A 15,261-nucleotide genomic window follows, 5' to 3' on the forward strand; every position below is an offset into this window, starting at 1 on the left:
GTTTAAAATAAATGAAATATTTAAGTGGGACTGAAGCTGCTGGTATCTTTTTAATGCTCCTCTAGAGCAGAGGAGGTTTACACTATTTGTGTGATTGATCAAAGTGCCACTGTATATAAGCACGCTTAACCCATTCATAATGCTTTAGTGCGATCATAGTGCTTTCTCAAGATATATGTAGTGATTTAAATTTCAGGCTCAGTTCTTTTGTTTGATGCCCTTTAAATGGATTAGTTTCTTTCATCGAGATCTAAAGATGCAGAAAAGCCTCATATCATTTCTTACCACTAGTCTTAGTTGTTGCCTTGGATGCCCTTTCCTGACAGCCAGCAGCTGGAGGGGGAAAGGGGTACAGTCTTACTGCAGGTTTTGGCAGTGGCTTGTTTGGTTCCCCCACAGCCCTCCAGGCCCTGGAAGGTGTCACCAAGCGCAGGGGGACTTGGGGCACTGACTCGAGGCATGCATTGCACTGGTCCCATGGTCCTATGTGGGTTGCTCTTGTTATGTCCAGCGTGGCTAATTGGAGCAGGCGTGTCAGATATCAGTTCAGGGTCTGTGCACTTTGCCAGGCCCTGGCTCAGCCTGGCGTTCCTGAACTGTTTTGCATCTTCTGAGGCTGTAATTCAGACTGAGCACGGTATAAAAGAAGAGGCTGCTTCTGTGCAGCCTCTGTCTCAAGGTAGGAAGAGGTTGCCTGATCTAGGCCTCTCTTGCAGGTCTTCTGCCACTGTCTCATGTGGTGTTGAAGGCCATTTGCAAACCACGTGGTAAGGAACAAGAGAACAAAGCAATGTTAAGATGTAAGGTATATTCCCCTGGAGTATTAGCCCTGTACGGGTTCAGCCCAGGAGGAGACAGCTCTGGAGGCCACTGTGCCCTCCCAGCTGGGGAAGGACACAGTAATAGAGCACACTTCTTACCACCTTGGGTAGTTTGCTTGAGTTTGCGTGGATTGTGAGCCCCAGTGCTTGCAGAGCGTGTCTCTTTACCTGCTTCTCTGCTGCCGTCCCCTGTGGTAGGAACAGAGAGCAGTGTAGCAGAGCAAGTAGTTGCTTTGGGGAAAACACTTGAAGGAGTTAAGCTACCTCTGTCTTGGGTACTCGGGAGGGCTGGATCAGAAGAGCAGCTGTAGAGCCATTCAGCAGCAGAAGTTATGAGAGCTTCACTGCTGCCCTGCTTTCACGGGGTTTCCAAGGCAGAGGAAGAAGCACCAGTGAGGTTTCTGTACTTGCTGTTTTTTGGAAGTAGTAGTATGCAGTTGCTTAACTGCCTTGTCTCTTTTGAAGAAACTTCTGTGGCTGAGATCCTGGGCAATGACTCAGTTTTAGGCTTGGTTTTCTATCCCTCCTCCTTCAAGGTTTGCCTGGAGGGTTTGGGCATTCATGGAGAAAGAGGTGTCATCTTTTAAAGGCTTGCTTTACTCTCTGAAATTCCCTTGAGATGACATCAAGGCACCCTAACTACAGTTGGTAACGCAGCTCGGGGGAGTCAGCCCACTTCTTACCTGGACTGTCTTTATTGGCACAGAAGCTCTCGGAGATGAAGCCTTTGGCACGGAGGTGTGTAGCTGTGTTGGAAGCAAGCCTTTCCTGCCTGTAAGTGCCTAGAATAATGTGTGTTTGAGATGGCTAAACTTCTTTTCTTCCTGCTCACTCTCCTACATCCCAAAAGCCAAGCTCCTCACTTCCTAGCTTAGCATCTGTCCTCTTCTCTCCTGAAGTGGAACTCTTGTAAATATAATGGAAATCAGACCTTTTATTTATATTTTTAGTAGCTTTAAGTAGTATTAAATCCATTTTAAATTTTGTGTTGATGTTTCCTTCCCCAGTTTTAATTAAGAAGTAAGAAATACTGCACTGAATCAGATCAGTAGTTCATGCAGCCAAATGTTCAGTTTCCCTCTGAGGCAATGGGAGATGGGTGTTTAGGGAGAACACGTGAGCGTGGCCACTTTGTGGTCCCCTCTCCTTGTACTTTTCTAGCATCCAGTCACCAGATTGGCAGTGCTAGACTGTCTGTTCCCTTTCGTATCTGTTCATGGTCCTGAGGTAGCAGATTCCAGAAGTTCTTTGCGTGCTGTATTTTAAAAATAAAGAAGAAGAAAGGGGAAAAAGTACTTTATTTTAAACCAATGGGTTGTTCGTTTCTGCTGTTCCCTGATTCTGTTAGTTTGGGATTTGGTGAAAAACGTGTCTTCATCTTGTCCACTGCCTTCCTGTTTTGTAAACCTTGATCATATTCCCCACCCCTATCATCTTGGATCCAAACTGAAGAGTCCTAGCCTCTTCAGTCTTTCCTCAAAAGACCAGGCTCCATCTCTTTGACCCTTCTGTTGTCTTGTTCTGTACCTTTCTGAATTCTGCTGTCTTCTGTGTGTGCAGTTCTGGTCTCCCCAGCTCAGTGCTTATGATCTTGAGTCTTTCGATAGCAGCAAAAGGACTTTCTGCCTTTTTCTCAATTCCTCCCTGTTGACGTCCAACATCTAGGTAACGGTTCTGGCAAATGTTGCACGTTGAGCCAGTAATTTCAGAGAACTGTCAACAGTTACTCCAGGATTGTTTTTTTGAAATGTAACTGCCAGTTGCAAATTCAGCATTACATAAGCAGAGTTTAGATCATTTTTCCCTATATGTATTGCCCTATATTTGTCTGCACGGAAGCTTATCTGCCAATTTTGCCTATTTGTTCAGTTTTGTGAGGTGCTTCATAGTTATTGGCGTTGCATTTGACTTACGTGAAAGAACTTAGTTTTAACTGCAAATTTAGGTAATTTCACGCCGCCCTTCTTTCTAGGTCACTGGAACCGTTGAATAAAATGAGTCCCAGCTACACTCTTGGGGCTGCTCTGTTACTGACTATTCTGCTTGCTGGGAGCCTGATTATTAAGTCTTGCCCTTTGCTGCTTAGTCTCTAGCCAACTTTCAATCCATAAATGGACCTTTCCTCCATTCCCAGGACAACTTGATTTCTCGCCATAGGCTATCAAAGAAACAGTAAAGACTTTTTGAAAATTCAAATGTGATGTCCATGGATTCCTCTTATCCAAGCATTTGATGCTTGGAGTACCTGTGGTTTAGGGCAGGATTTACCTTTGCCGAGCCATGCTGAGCCTCTCCCAGCAGATGGTTTGTTATGCTCTCACCTCTGCAATCTTGCTGTGGGTAGAGAACACTAAACCAGTCTGTAGAGCTCAAAGATTCCCATTAGAGGCCTTTTTTGTAGGTTGGAGTCTGCCAGTCCAATTAGTAATCAGAACCTGGAAAAAACTTGCAAATAATGAGAAGTTTCTTCTGACCCAGTGTGCCCAGAAAAAAAGATTTGGATAGTGTGAAGTAGAAACAGTTACAAGAGCAAGAGCCGCTCTCCAAGCTTTAACTATACTACTTTATATGGCATATTAGACCTAGATTAGGTACATGGCTTCATGTAGTTGCATGTATGATTTACAGTTCTATCAAGTTAGTATTGCATAAATCTTTTGAGAGGAGGGAACAAAAAAGGTCTTTTCCTAGGAGCTAGCTTAAAGATACCTCAATTCTGAATAATGGCTGTTCCCTACCTTATGGGTGACAAAGGTCTCATCCTTTTCTATGGGTTTTTTTTTGGTTTCTTTTTTTTTAAGGGGAATTTTTCATTAGTTTTTTCATGGCAAAGCCAGTTCCACTTTTCCTACCCGACCCTAATCTTTTCAGTCCTCCACACTAGTTTCTTCCACAGCTGCACTGTGAACCAAATCAGCGAGAAGATCCGGACTTGAAAGTGTTTGGTGGTTTTTAATAAAAAACATAGCTTGGTTTCTTTCCCAGATTACTTCATTGATGTTTATAGCATAGCCACACAAACAGTTTCATCGACGTGATTTAGTAAGTGATGATTTATGGTAGTAAGGAGAGGAACAAGCTGCTGGGGTGTGTGGGAGACTTCTTAATCTGACTTTGCTACCAGAGAAAAGTAGCATGCAACTGCACAATCAACTGTATGTAGAAGGAGTAAGTTAGGAGCCCTAGCCATGTAGCATTTTTCATACAAAATGATTTGCAATAGTAGTTGCAGTGACAGGGGCAGCAGGTGGTTATGCTACTTTTATGAAGCTCACTACTGCTTTTTTCTGGTGCCTTATCATTGTTTAAGGTGCAAACATGGTATAAACAGTAAATGCTGACTTGTTGTAATAGGGTATAGGAATAGAATATTGAGCTCCTGTAGCATTATTTTGCTCTTCTGGAAAGTCTTGTTTGTGGCAGTGAGTTGCTTTCCTGTCCTGATAGGAAGTATAGAAGGTAGCAGATTGTATATGTGCTTGAAACGACTTTTATGTAACATTCAGGTTGTTCCTGTGGATGCTAAAACTGAAATAACAGGCATCAGAGAACTGTGTGCTTGTGAAGTGAAATACATTCAGCCAGCTTGTGGACTCCATGCTTGCAAGGGATGTTCTAGTGCTAAAGCGGATCCATCATATTGGAAATGGTAGTGTTGCTCATGCAACCCTGGAGCTCAGCTTGGCTTTTGGAAGCTTACAAGCAATAAGCATCTGTATGTTAAACAATTATTGTTGTACGGGGAAAAATCCTCTTAAATGCTTTGTTTCTCATAATCAGAGTGGTTTAGGATGTGACACAATGCTGCAAGGTGCTTTTTGGAAGATGGATTGTCTGGGTTAGTATTCTGTGTTGAATGTGGCTATAGATTCTTCTCTTAAACTGAGCGTATTTTGCAGATGCTGTTGCACTGATCTGTCTGAACTGTGTTGCTTCTGTGGTGACTTCTGCATCTGAAAGGACAAATGGTAGGAGGATGGGTTGTGAAATTGAAAGGAGTAATTTATACCTATTGAAAGCCAATATGTACTTAATTTAGTTCTTACGTTTAAAACTAACAAAGTGGTACTCCCAGGATGCCTGTGTTTTTTTAATTGTGTGAAAACCTCTGAATGTTAAACTGTACTTCTGGTAACAGATGTTTTACTAGTGATGTTTCTTAAATTACTGTGAAGAGCTAGACCCTTTGTTTACGGTCATTTTGCAAGCGCACTGATCGGAGAATATGTTCTTATCTTAGCCATAGATGTTTCTATCTTAATATATCAAGAAAATAATTAACTTTTAGGTTTCAAGAAATGGCCATGCAGTTAATTTGACAACGCTCTTGTGATTGTTGCATAAGCAACTTACTGCTTCTAAGTCTTTAAGGCCCTGGGCTCCTGAAATGATTGACAGTACTTTCTTCTTAAGCTACTGTTTTTAATGCTATAATAAAATGCCTTGGGTTTTCACTCTCCAGGCATAATTTCATGCCTAGATTCTTTAGTGATGCAGAGGCACTCTAAAGTGCTGGGAATTATGGAATTAACCAGTCTGTATTCATACTGTGTAACTATGATGATTCTGGCTAGGTGATCACTTAAATCTAACTTTCTGGAGAACAATTCTGCTGCCTTGGCAAATGAGCTAGGGGTAAAGAGAGGTGATGACCTATCATTGGGATAGGTGAGGATCAGTCATTAAATTAAAAGACCTGCCCCTTTGTGTAATTTTAGTATTGCCATAACCTTTGACATTGGAAAGGGGGTGAGTTTGACTTAAGATGTGAATGTTTCCCAGCTATCTAATTTTGATGAACCCATGCTTTACCCCCTCTGGTGATGAGTAATATGTATAAAAATGTCTAAAGGTTTTCCTCTGTTCCTTTAGTTGTGATGCAGGCATCTTCAGGCACCATATATTACTTTCAGTAGAACGTATCTGCACCATCAACTTTCAGACTCTTTAGATATGACAAACTGCTGAAAGGGCTATAATTGGGTTAAAAAGTGGATCATATTTGCATGCGACCTTACAGAGGAAACGGATCTTTTGAAAAAATTATCACTAATGCCAGAAGCGTGTTCCAATTCAATTGCATTTCACTGTTCACAAGGAAATACTTGGAAAGAGTTGTTTCTCCTTATTTGCATGCTGAATTGCGGTTCTATTTGATTTATCAAGATCTAAAGTGAAACATTAGATGTCTCCTTATATATGAGTGTAAAGGAAAACAGAATCCTGGGTTCAGTACTTAACAGATAAAGGACAATCAGTCATTTGATTTTTAGAAAAAGCTGTCTTTTCAAAAGAATATTATTAGAAAAAAGCCTATTTTGAAATAACTTTATATCTAAACTGAAACACAAGAGTACACTTTTCTGCTTTTTGTTTTTTTGCCACAACTTTTAAAGATGTTCAGTCTCTGCCTGGCCTCACTGAAATCCTTCTGTGATAACCTTAGGAGTTTACAATTTGTTGTCCTAGCTGCAGTGCCAGGCTGTAAGCCCACAGTGAAGTTATATTGTGCAAGTGGCTGCTATTGTAGAAAATAACTTCTATTCAGGATTGTACTTTCTGCCTCAGCCAAAATGCAAACATCAGAACATATTCTATATGCTTCCTTCCAGTCTTGTTTTAGTGAAAGTTACTTTCTTCTCAGCTTCTCTTAGAGGAACGTTACTTGGCTCTATCATACATCACTGTGGTCTTCTGTTCCCAAACTCATGTAAAGTGTTTCTGACCTTACTTCTAGTCTTTTTTGAAGATGTCTGCCAATTTTAAATGCTGTTGTTCCTGTCCAACCCCAAGGTGAGAGCAAACTTTCTGACTTGCCAATGATGCAAAGCTTACGTATCTAGCTTCTAAAATGATACCTCGTCTGCAACAGGAGCTTCTTCACTAAGATAGCTATTCCTGCTATGGAGAATATCTGCATTACATTGATAGCGTGCCTACAGTTCCTCAATGTTAATTGAGGTAATGTTCTCCTTGAATTCAAATCTGTCCTTAGCCTAAACTGATTTGTTTCATTTTTGTGCCATTCTGCAGTGTAATCTAAAGCAGTACTGGTGACTGTTTGCCTCTAAAGTTGCATAGTCTTAGAGCTGACCTGTATTCTGCAGCATGAATGGGACAATTCCAGGCAACTTGAATTTAGTTTCTACAGGAATTACTGTAGTGCCCCTTTGGCTCGTAGAATAACATACAAGTACAGGCCACAGTTCAACATGGGGATTTCGGATGCTGCTTGTTCACTTTCTGTTCACTTCACTACTTGACTTTTTTTTCCCCACTGTACTTCCCACATGGGATGGATGGTGCTTCTGAGCTGTTGGCCGTTTTCTTACTCTCTTTCTCCAGTATTGAGATAGGTATCAAACGAAAGCCTTTCATAACTAGCTTCATCTGTCTTTCTCTCTGCATCTTGGCTGCTATATCAGATTCTGAGCCATCTCAGAGTCTGCATGAAAGCACAGCAAGAAACAATTTCTCTCTATAGGTTGGACACTGGTTCTGCCATTCTGTTTTCTAGTCTTATGAGGAGTAGCATGACAAGTATGTACTGTAATGCTGTCCTATTTCATTAAAGTTGGAGAGCAAGAAAACATATGAGGTCCTATCAGGGCAGGAAACAAATTGTGGGGTACTTGGCAGTAGCAAAATAGAGAAATCAAAAAGCAAAAACTCTCTGATGCCCTGAAGGCGAGAAAAACGCGTGTGAACCCATGGGCTCCTTCTGGGAGAGGGGGAGATGGCTTGAGTCCTCCACCCTCCAGTGAGAATGCTGCAGATGCTGCCTGTCATTGTGTCTGAGTTTTCAAAGCCACCTGCTTTGTCAACACGTATAGAAATTGCTTTTTAAGACAGAAGTTGAGGGTTTGGGGTTGTGGTGTTTGCAACAAGGATTGGATATTGTGGCAGGTACCACAGCTGCATAAGAAATGGGACCCTGCAGCTGTGGAAGGACATGCTTTGCCCTGCTCCTTCCCCCACAACTCCATGGTCTGGCAGGGGTTGCGATGACTACGGAGAAGGCTGCAGGCTCTGGCTGGGCTGCCTGCAGTAGCAGTGAAAGCAAGTGCTTCATGCACTCAAAGAGCTCCTTTGGTGGGAGGCCTTTCTGCCCTGTCCTGATGTAGCAGTCCTTCTCTGGAGTCTTTTCTCTCCTTGAATCTCTGCTCCTGCTTCTCTCCACTTTTGCTCTTTTTAGTATCGTTCTGATATTGCTCTTGTGTGTGTGTGTCCTGTCCCCTGCCTTTGCTGTTCCTTACCTTCACTCTTCTTTTTTTAGCCCGTTTCCTTTAAGGTCTGTCTTTCTCCTTTCCTTCCTTCTCAAATAACTGCAGCACTTGCCAGGAACAACTGACCGTTATGTCGTTTCCTCTGTGGGGTCTACTGTCTCAGCCCATGTCTGTCTGTCTGTCTGCTGTTCTGGCTAGACTACGGAGGCTTCAGGGCAGGAGCTGTCTCTTGCTCCCAGTGCTGTGCCTCGCACAGTGGGGTCCTATTGAGGGTTGGTACTTAAGCACTGCTGTAACAAGCATGATTGGAAGCTTTCTTATTCAAATCCCAAGAGAGGAACGGAGACTTCCCCTAAGATGTATTAAGATTATCTTAATTTATGCAAGTGTTTCGTAGGGAGAGTCATGGTAACTCGCAGCTGTTGCAGGCTGCTGTTCTGTGGGTTTTGCTTAACTGTACAGGCCTGCACAGCAGAAACCTCTTAATGGCTGCAGAGAGATAATAAAAATGAAGAAACACTGATGATTGCTGTTCTCGGGGATCAGAAAAGTACTTGGTTAGGTGACATACATTTAGTTGGATTCAAAAGCTGTAATAAATGCAGATAAAACTGAGCCAGGGCAGCCTACAGCAAGTAAAGGGTCTTCTACTTAAGCGGTTTGTTAGGAACTGCTTTTGCGAAAAGGTTTGTAGTTCAGACCAGGTATTTAGATGGCATGATTGTAGGTGCTGTAGGAATTCCCAGACGTGTGCTGTTTATCAGCTGTTAGTTTGTGGGGGAAAAGGTTGCAGTTTCTGACAGTCCTCTGAAAGTGAGTGTGTTCGTAGGTGTCCAGTGGTGGATTTACTGTATTGACGTTGCTAGAAGGCACTGATAGACTTGTCAAGGGCCAGCTGTCGAATGGCACAAACAAGAGGTTAAATAGGATCTCTTTGTAACTTGGGGGTCTCTGGTGCCCTGTCAGGGCTCAGTTACAGGGGTTTTATAAGTCACTATGCGTCAGCTGAGCTGCTCTAGTTGTCTTTATCAAATGTTTGCTAAATCATGTTCCCTGATGGCGTAAGAGGGAGGAAGGGCTATAGGAAACTTGAAAGAAGAAATGCTAATGCTGTACACTTCTTGGACTGAGTCTGAATTTCTCAGCTGGCAATTAGCTCGAGAAAGCTGTGCAGCGAAGGGGCTGCACAGCCACCAGCTCGTGCTGTGACAGTGTTGTCATGCTGTTTCTGCTTAGTCCCACTCTCCTCATGTCCCTCATTCTGTCTGCGAGCTGTCTGGGGCAGGAATGACTGTCCTGCGATTAGAAAAATGAATGCTGTTACGATCGCGCCAATACTTACTTTATAATCTATGGAATCACCTTATCTAAATTTAAAATTGATCTGTACAGCCAGGTAACCTCTGTGGAGTGGGGTATATGCGTGTGTAGAGAAGAGAACAGCAAGAGAACCTACTAAAAATAACTTGTTAGCAACTATGAGACTGCTTATGAAATGCCAGCACAGCCAGTGTTTAGATTTCCTTAATTGTATGTTTCTATGTTTTTTTTCCAAAGCAGAAACTTAAATACAAGCATTCAGGTAGATGTTTTGTGTAGCTAGGAAAAGATTTTCTTTTAATGTGACTCCCTAAGGTAAAAGACATTTTTTTCCCCCCTCCAACCTCAGTGTTAACTGAAGCTTGGCAAAGTTGGGGGGTTTTTGTTTGTTTTTATTTTTCTGCTTAGAAACTTACTGTGGTATTCTGTTTGCTGTGACAGAAATATCAGTCTGACTTTAATTTTAAGAGGTTTTTTTTCTTCTCCCCTCAGGAGAGTACTCAGTAAACTGCGTTACTGAGAGAGCAGGTTAACGTCAGCCTTAGATGCGCCTCAGAAAGGCAGGGAGGGGGGCACCAGCTCACATCGCAGCAGGAAGGAAGGCTTTAGCAGAATGAAACTTTTCTTCAAATGTTGCAAGTAAACATCCCTTTTGGCTTCAGCTGCTTGGTTCACAAGTCAGTGGACTGGCAACCTGTTGGGATTTGATGGTGGCCAATTTAAGCAACTGGCTATTGTAGTCTCTTCTGCCACAGTTGGATCCAGAAGAGGTCACCCGATGGCCAAAGTGATAGATGTCTGAGCTAGCTCGATGGTCCTTTCCTTCCTTTTTCCCCTCTTGTGGTATTTGTTTTTTTGAGAAATTGCTTCAAGTAAAGTTGATGCTGAGGAAGACCAGCACAACTGTGTTGTGAATGTTCTCCTGTGTTTGCCTTTGCTGCTTCAGTTTAGATCTAAAAGCCTGCAGAAAGTAAATGCCTTGGAGCTTAACGTGACACTTAAGTGGCTGTTTAACAAGCCTATCACGTGAACGTTCCTAGATCTGAATATCTTGTTTGGGTTTTTTTTTATTACAATCAGTATTAAGCTTTCAAAAAGTAAATTGTATGACCCCTCCAAAAATTGTATGGCCCCCTCTGAGAGACTTAAACTTCAGTGACCTTTGGAATGACCGAACTGAGATGCAGTGTATCTAGCTGCTGATCCTTGAGGTGAATGTTAGGTTTTTATCAACAGATCAGTAATAGGACAAAACTATCCCTGAATCTTGGTGTTATTTAATATGTATGTTGCATCAAATATAGGGATGTGAGGCAAGTCATTACCTGTTACAATTTCCTGAAAGTCTATTCAGTTTCTCTGTTTCCTGTGACGTACTGACGTCAAAAAGGCCTAAGCCCGAAAGGTCAGTTGAATTACATATTTCTTCATTTTTTATAATAAAGTTACGTTCCCTTTCTGAGCTATTACTGCTTATTTTACAGTGGTGGTACAGTTTGTTTTATGATAGTGATGACTTTACTTCTTAGTTCTCCAGTTTTCAAGTGCATCCTACACATTCTTAACACTTAGTTCTTTGAATTTGTATTATCATTTTAGAAGTTGCTGAGGAAAATATAGACGTGCCAACAGTTCTTCTGGACTGGCTTACAGCTTTTGCTAGCTGCAGTGTTTTGGAACTGATTGACATCTAAAAGCTTTACCAACATTTGGTGCAAGTGGAATGAATATTTGCTTTTTTTCGCTCCCTTTCTGTATTTCCAGAGAGAGGCAAAGACACCTTTGAATGCAGGACGGTGTTTTAAACACCTTTTGCTTAGTGGTCTTTGAGTGGCATGGCATTGCTGCTGAAATTTGTCCTGGTTATTTGTCTCTGTATTGAACAGCAGTGAATTGCCACATTGCAATTAGTTGCAACTATAATTTTATCATTAACAATAAAGCCAGTGAAAAATGGTTTCACCTCTGCATCATTTATCACCTTATTCTGTTTTTGTTTAGATTGCATGAAGATTTTGGCTGTTGTGGAGAGCAGCATGTTCAGTAGTGAGCTCTGATACCATTGCATTACTGCTGTGTAGCAAGAGCTGGTGTGTATAAATATTGAACTTTTCTGACCTGAAGACCCAAAGAGATCATTGTGTTCATCTAGTGCAGGCTTTCTTATTTCAAGTCTAATAGTTGTCGTTAAGCTGTATTATATGTTTTAGAAAATATTCCAGTCTGAAATGAAAATCCATTTTGCAAAGATCACCACAACTTTAAGAATTTTTCAAAAATGTTCTCCTCATTGCTAGACTCCCCCCCACCCAATACTGTCCCAAACTTGGCCAATTTCTATTTCCAGTCATTATATGCAATATCGTTACCTAAAGATCAGAGCCCTCTCTGAAATTCTGTTCCCTTTCATCCAGCTTTCTCTCTTAGACTTAAATGGATTGAGCTCTTAGTCTCACTCAAAGTAATGTATTTTCTGACTTTTTTTATAATGTCGGTGGGTTTTTTTTCTGAATCTCTCTAGTGTTTTGAGTTATCTATCACTTTGGAATTCTAGATGCCGGAAGTGAGCACGCCATTCCAGTAGCTGTTGCATGGATGCCAAGTAGGGGGGAGGACTTGTTTTTTGTTTCCTAGCTGATGCTCCCCTGCTTATACGTCCATGGGTTGCTTTAGGTCTTAGGAATAGTATTGTGTTGGTGCTCCTGATCGTTCTGCTGACTATCTGTCAGGATGCATTCCAAGTCAGAGTTGATGCTGCTTTGGGTAGAGTTACTTGGTTCGACAGTGTGGCCTGTTATCTGGGTTCCTAGATCCCTCCGTGTGTTTTGTACTTCAGTCCCAGAGCGAGGCCACCTGTCTTTTCATTGATCTCTCCACTGTGTATAGCTCCCTATCTTGCGTCTCACAACTTCATTGCTTTTCTTTCAGGTTGTTGATAAAAGTAGTAAATAGTGTAGGGCCAAGAATTAATGTCAATGGGGCCTCCTATTAATCGTTCTTAGATGATCGTTATATTGAAACTTACGGGCTGGTATATTGTAATTTTATTATCATTTTTCATTCTGTATACTTGTTTCTTCGTTAATTTAGGACGTGAGAACAAGTCAGAAGCCTTACAGAAGTCAGTGCTTTTGCATCAATACTGTTTCTTTTCTTTTTCCAAATAAACCTCTAGTCTCTTTAAAAAAAAAAAAAAAAAGTGGCGCCTGACAACCAGACTCCGTAAACCAAATTATTGTTTATGTTATCAAAGTATATATTTGATATTGTATTTAATCTTGGGCTGTCATTGAACTTGTGGGATCATAATTTCCTGGGTCATCCCATTCACCTTTGAACATCTGAGTTCTGATTCTTATTAGAAAAACATCCTCACTACTCGAACTTCTTAGCTTGCTCTTCTAAAATCCTTGGATACAAATTGTGAGATTCTTCCGATCTTAAGTAACGTCTGATGGCTACTCTTTATTACGGTATTCAGTTACAGCCGAGAAGTCAGATGACATTTCCTGTGCCAAAAACAGCGTATATATTTATTGAATGCTTCTGCCTTCTATGAGTGATGATTGACATACTTATGATTTTTGTTCAACCTTTAACCAGAGTTATTTTTGAATTTCCAAGGATTCCTTTTGTTTGATGTAAATTTAAAAAATTTTCTTTGTGTTTTGTTAGATTCCTGGTTTTGATTCCCACAGTTTCTCTTTTTCTATCCTTGTACATTTATTTCTGTCTTTATCTCCCACTAGGTAACATTCATGCAGTTTGCTGAAGAAGGGAAGATGTCTAGTAAAATGGCCCATAAATACCATTTTTGGACTTTCTGTCCTGTGTTGGCTCATAATTACTGGCTTTTTGTGAAATTAACTTTTTAAAAATGTACTAGGTATGCACGTTACCATTTCAAACTTATTTATAGACATAAGCGATATGAACAGTATACGAACTATATGAACAATATAATTGTGATGTCACTGCTTGTACTTACACTGCCACTGAGACTATATCAGCTGCTTTCTATGAATGAGGTGCCACAAAACCACCCTTATTGCGTGCAGGAAAATGGTTAGAAAACTGCAATTTAGAATTGTTATTTCTACTGCTGACAGCATATTTCTTTGAGCATGCGTTGTTCACATTGAAGATTATTCCAGCAGGTGATGACATCAAACCTCCTTCCTTTACATATCAAAACCAGATGCCTAAGAAGCCAGGTGGTGTGTTCCATAGTGTTATCTGATGATCTGCATCAAGCGCTAGCAGATAACTGTGTGTGTGCTATTAAGATACTTATTTCGCAAGGTATTCAGTTCTTTTGACCTTCTAAATTATCAATGGCTGAAAAAAATGCAGTTTTGATAGACTTCCATCCCCTTCTCGTCACCCATTTTTCTATAGATAGTTGTGACAGCTGCTGGTTGTAACCTATTTAAATTGGCAGAGGCTGGAGCCAGCAGGGTAGGGTTTCAAGGGAAGTGACTTGTTGACTGTACTGAACATCCAGCAAATGAAGATGAAAGTGCAGAGAAGCTTTAGACTTGGGAAGGGACAAAGTGGTCAGGATTGGCTTATATGATGCCACACCTTAATAGGGAGGTGGCACAGAGAATTAAAGTGGATCAAAGAGGACATTTGAATTAAATGGAGACAGACACCTATGTGACCTCAGACGCTGTAAAGAGTGCGTTGCAGTCCTGTGAGAGTTTCTTTAAGATTTCTTTTAAGATTTAAAACAACCTAATTAATATTTAGTGGAAGAGCTGCGTGCATGCTAGCAAAGGAGTGTAGCAATTGGAGGAGGGATGCAAGAGGAGTTAGGTAAAGTCAAAAGAAAGAACAAATGGAGGAATTTGTAGACAGTACAAAGGCTTATGAGGTTGCATTTGAAGTAGGAAGAAAGCATCTGTAAACATCCTACTAATTCTTTGTTTCTTCTACTCAAAACATACACGAGAGGAGGAAGGAGGAAGAGGGTTTCTATGTGGTTGAAAGAAGTGACGAATCAGAGACCTCTGACTATGTGTGCATTAATGTGCATGTATACTGCTTAGTCAGGAACTAAACAGCTGGAAGGGATGTAGGAGAGACATAATTTTGGACTTCCTCCAAGACCGTTCATTAGCACGGATGGGGGGAGTTTGGATCAATTGTTAAGGAAGTCTTTCATCGTGTCTTTGGGCTGAAGTGAATTTTATTGATTGACAGCTAACGTTTAGGCACTAACAAAAAGGTATACGTGCAGTATCCTTGTAGAAGGGCTCACTTGGAGCTAGCAGTAGGAGTCTGCAGCTGGTGTGACATTTATGTGAAGAAATGCTTGGCCGGTAGTAGAGGCCACTGCTTCACCTGGGTAAACGTCTGCCAGAAACTTTCTGGAAGCATCTCTTCCCAACCACAGGACTCTTTCATTAAGAATAACACTGATAGAATTCATTTTGGTTTACTCGTTCCATGAATTGTATAACAGAACACAGTTGAATATGTTCAGCTTTTTTGAGTGCACGGAATGGAATTAACACCCAACTTCAAAGGGTAGGTGATCATAGGCATTAGATAAGAAGCTGACGTGAGCCATACTAAAATTTTACAAACATCCTGAAAAATGGAGTTAGAGCTTGCACTGGTGCTTTAATGAACCTTGTAAATGGCATAAGTTCTTTCTTCCCAGAAAGTGATTAGTGTTCTCCACTTTCAAACTACTGACTTTACATCATGCTAGCGATTTGTCCCTTACAGTAATCATGTGCTGCAAGGTGGGAAGTGAGCTGGGAAGATCAGAGCTTTGGGTAATTAGGATGTCTAGATTTTGATTCACGTGCATATCCGACTTCTGGAATCACCTCTTCTTTAGAAACACCTGCAAATAGCAGTTCATTGATGTTAAACATCACATG

At 41.2% G+C, this 15,261-nt stretch overlaps 1 protein-coding gene across 2 annotated transcripts in view; it reads left to right on the top strand.

Moving 5' to 3' along the window:
- Positions 1–15,261, top strand: part of GSK3B (glycogen synthase kinase 3 beta) — a 152,192-nt gene that overhangs the window by 36,166 nt on the left and 100,765 nt on the right. The gene's annotated exons all lie outside the window — the stretch shown is intronic.

Source organism: Struthio camelus, chromosome 1 (genome assembly GCF_040807025.1).
Source record: "Struthio camelus isolate bStrCam1 chromosome 1, bStrCam1.hap1, whole genome shotgun sequence".
NCBI classification, from domain to species: Eukaryota; Metazoa; Chordata; class Aves; order Struthioniformes; family Struthionidae; genus Struthio; species Struthio camelus.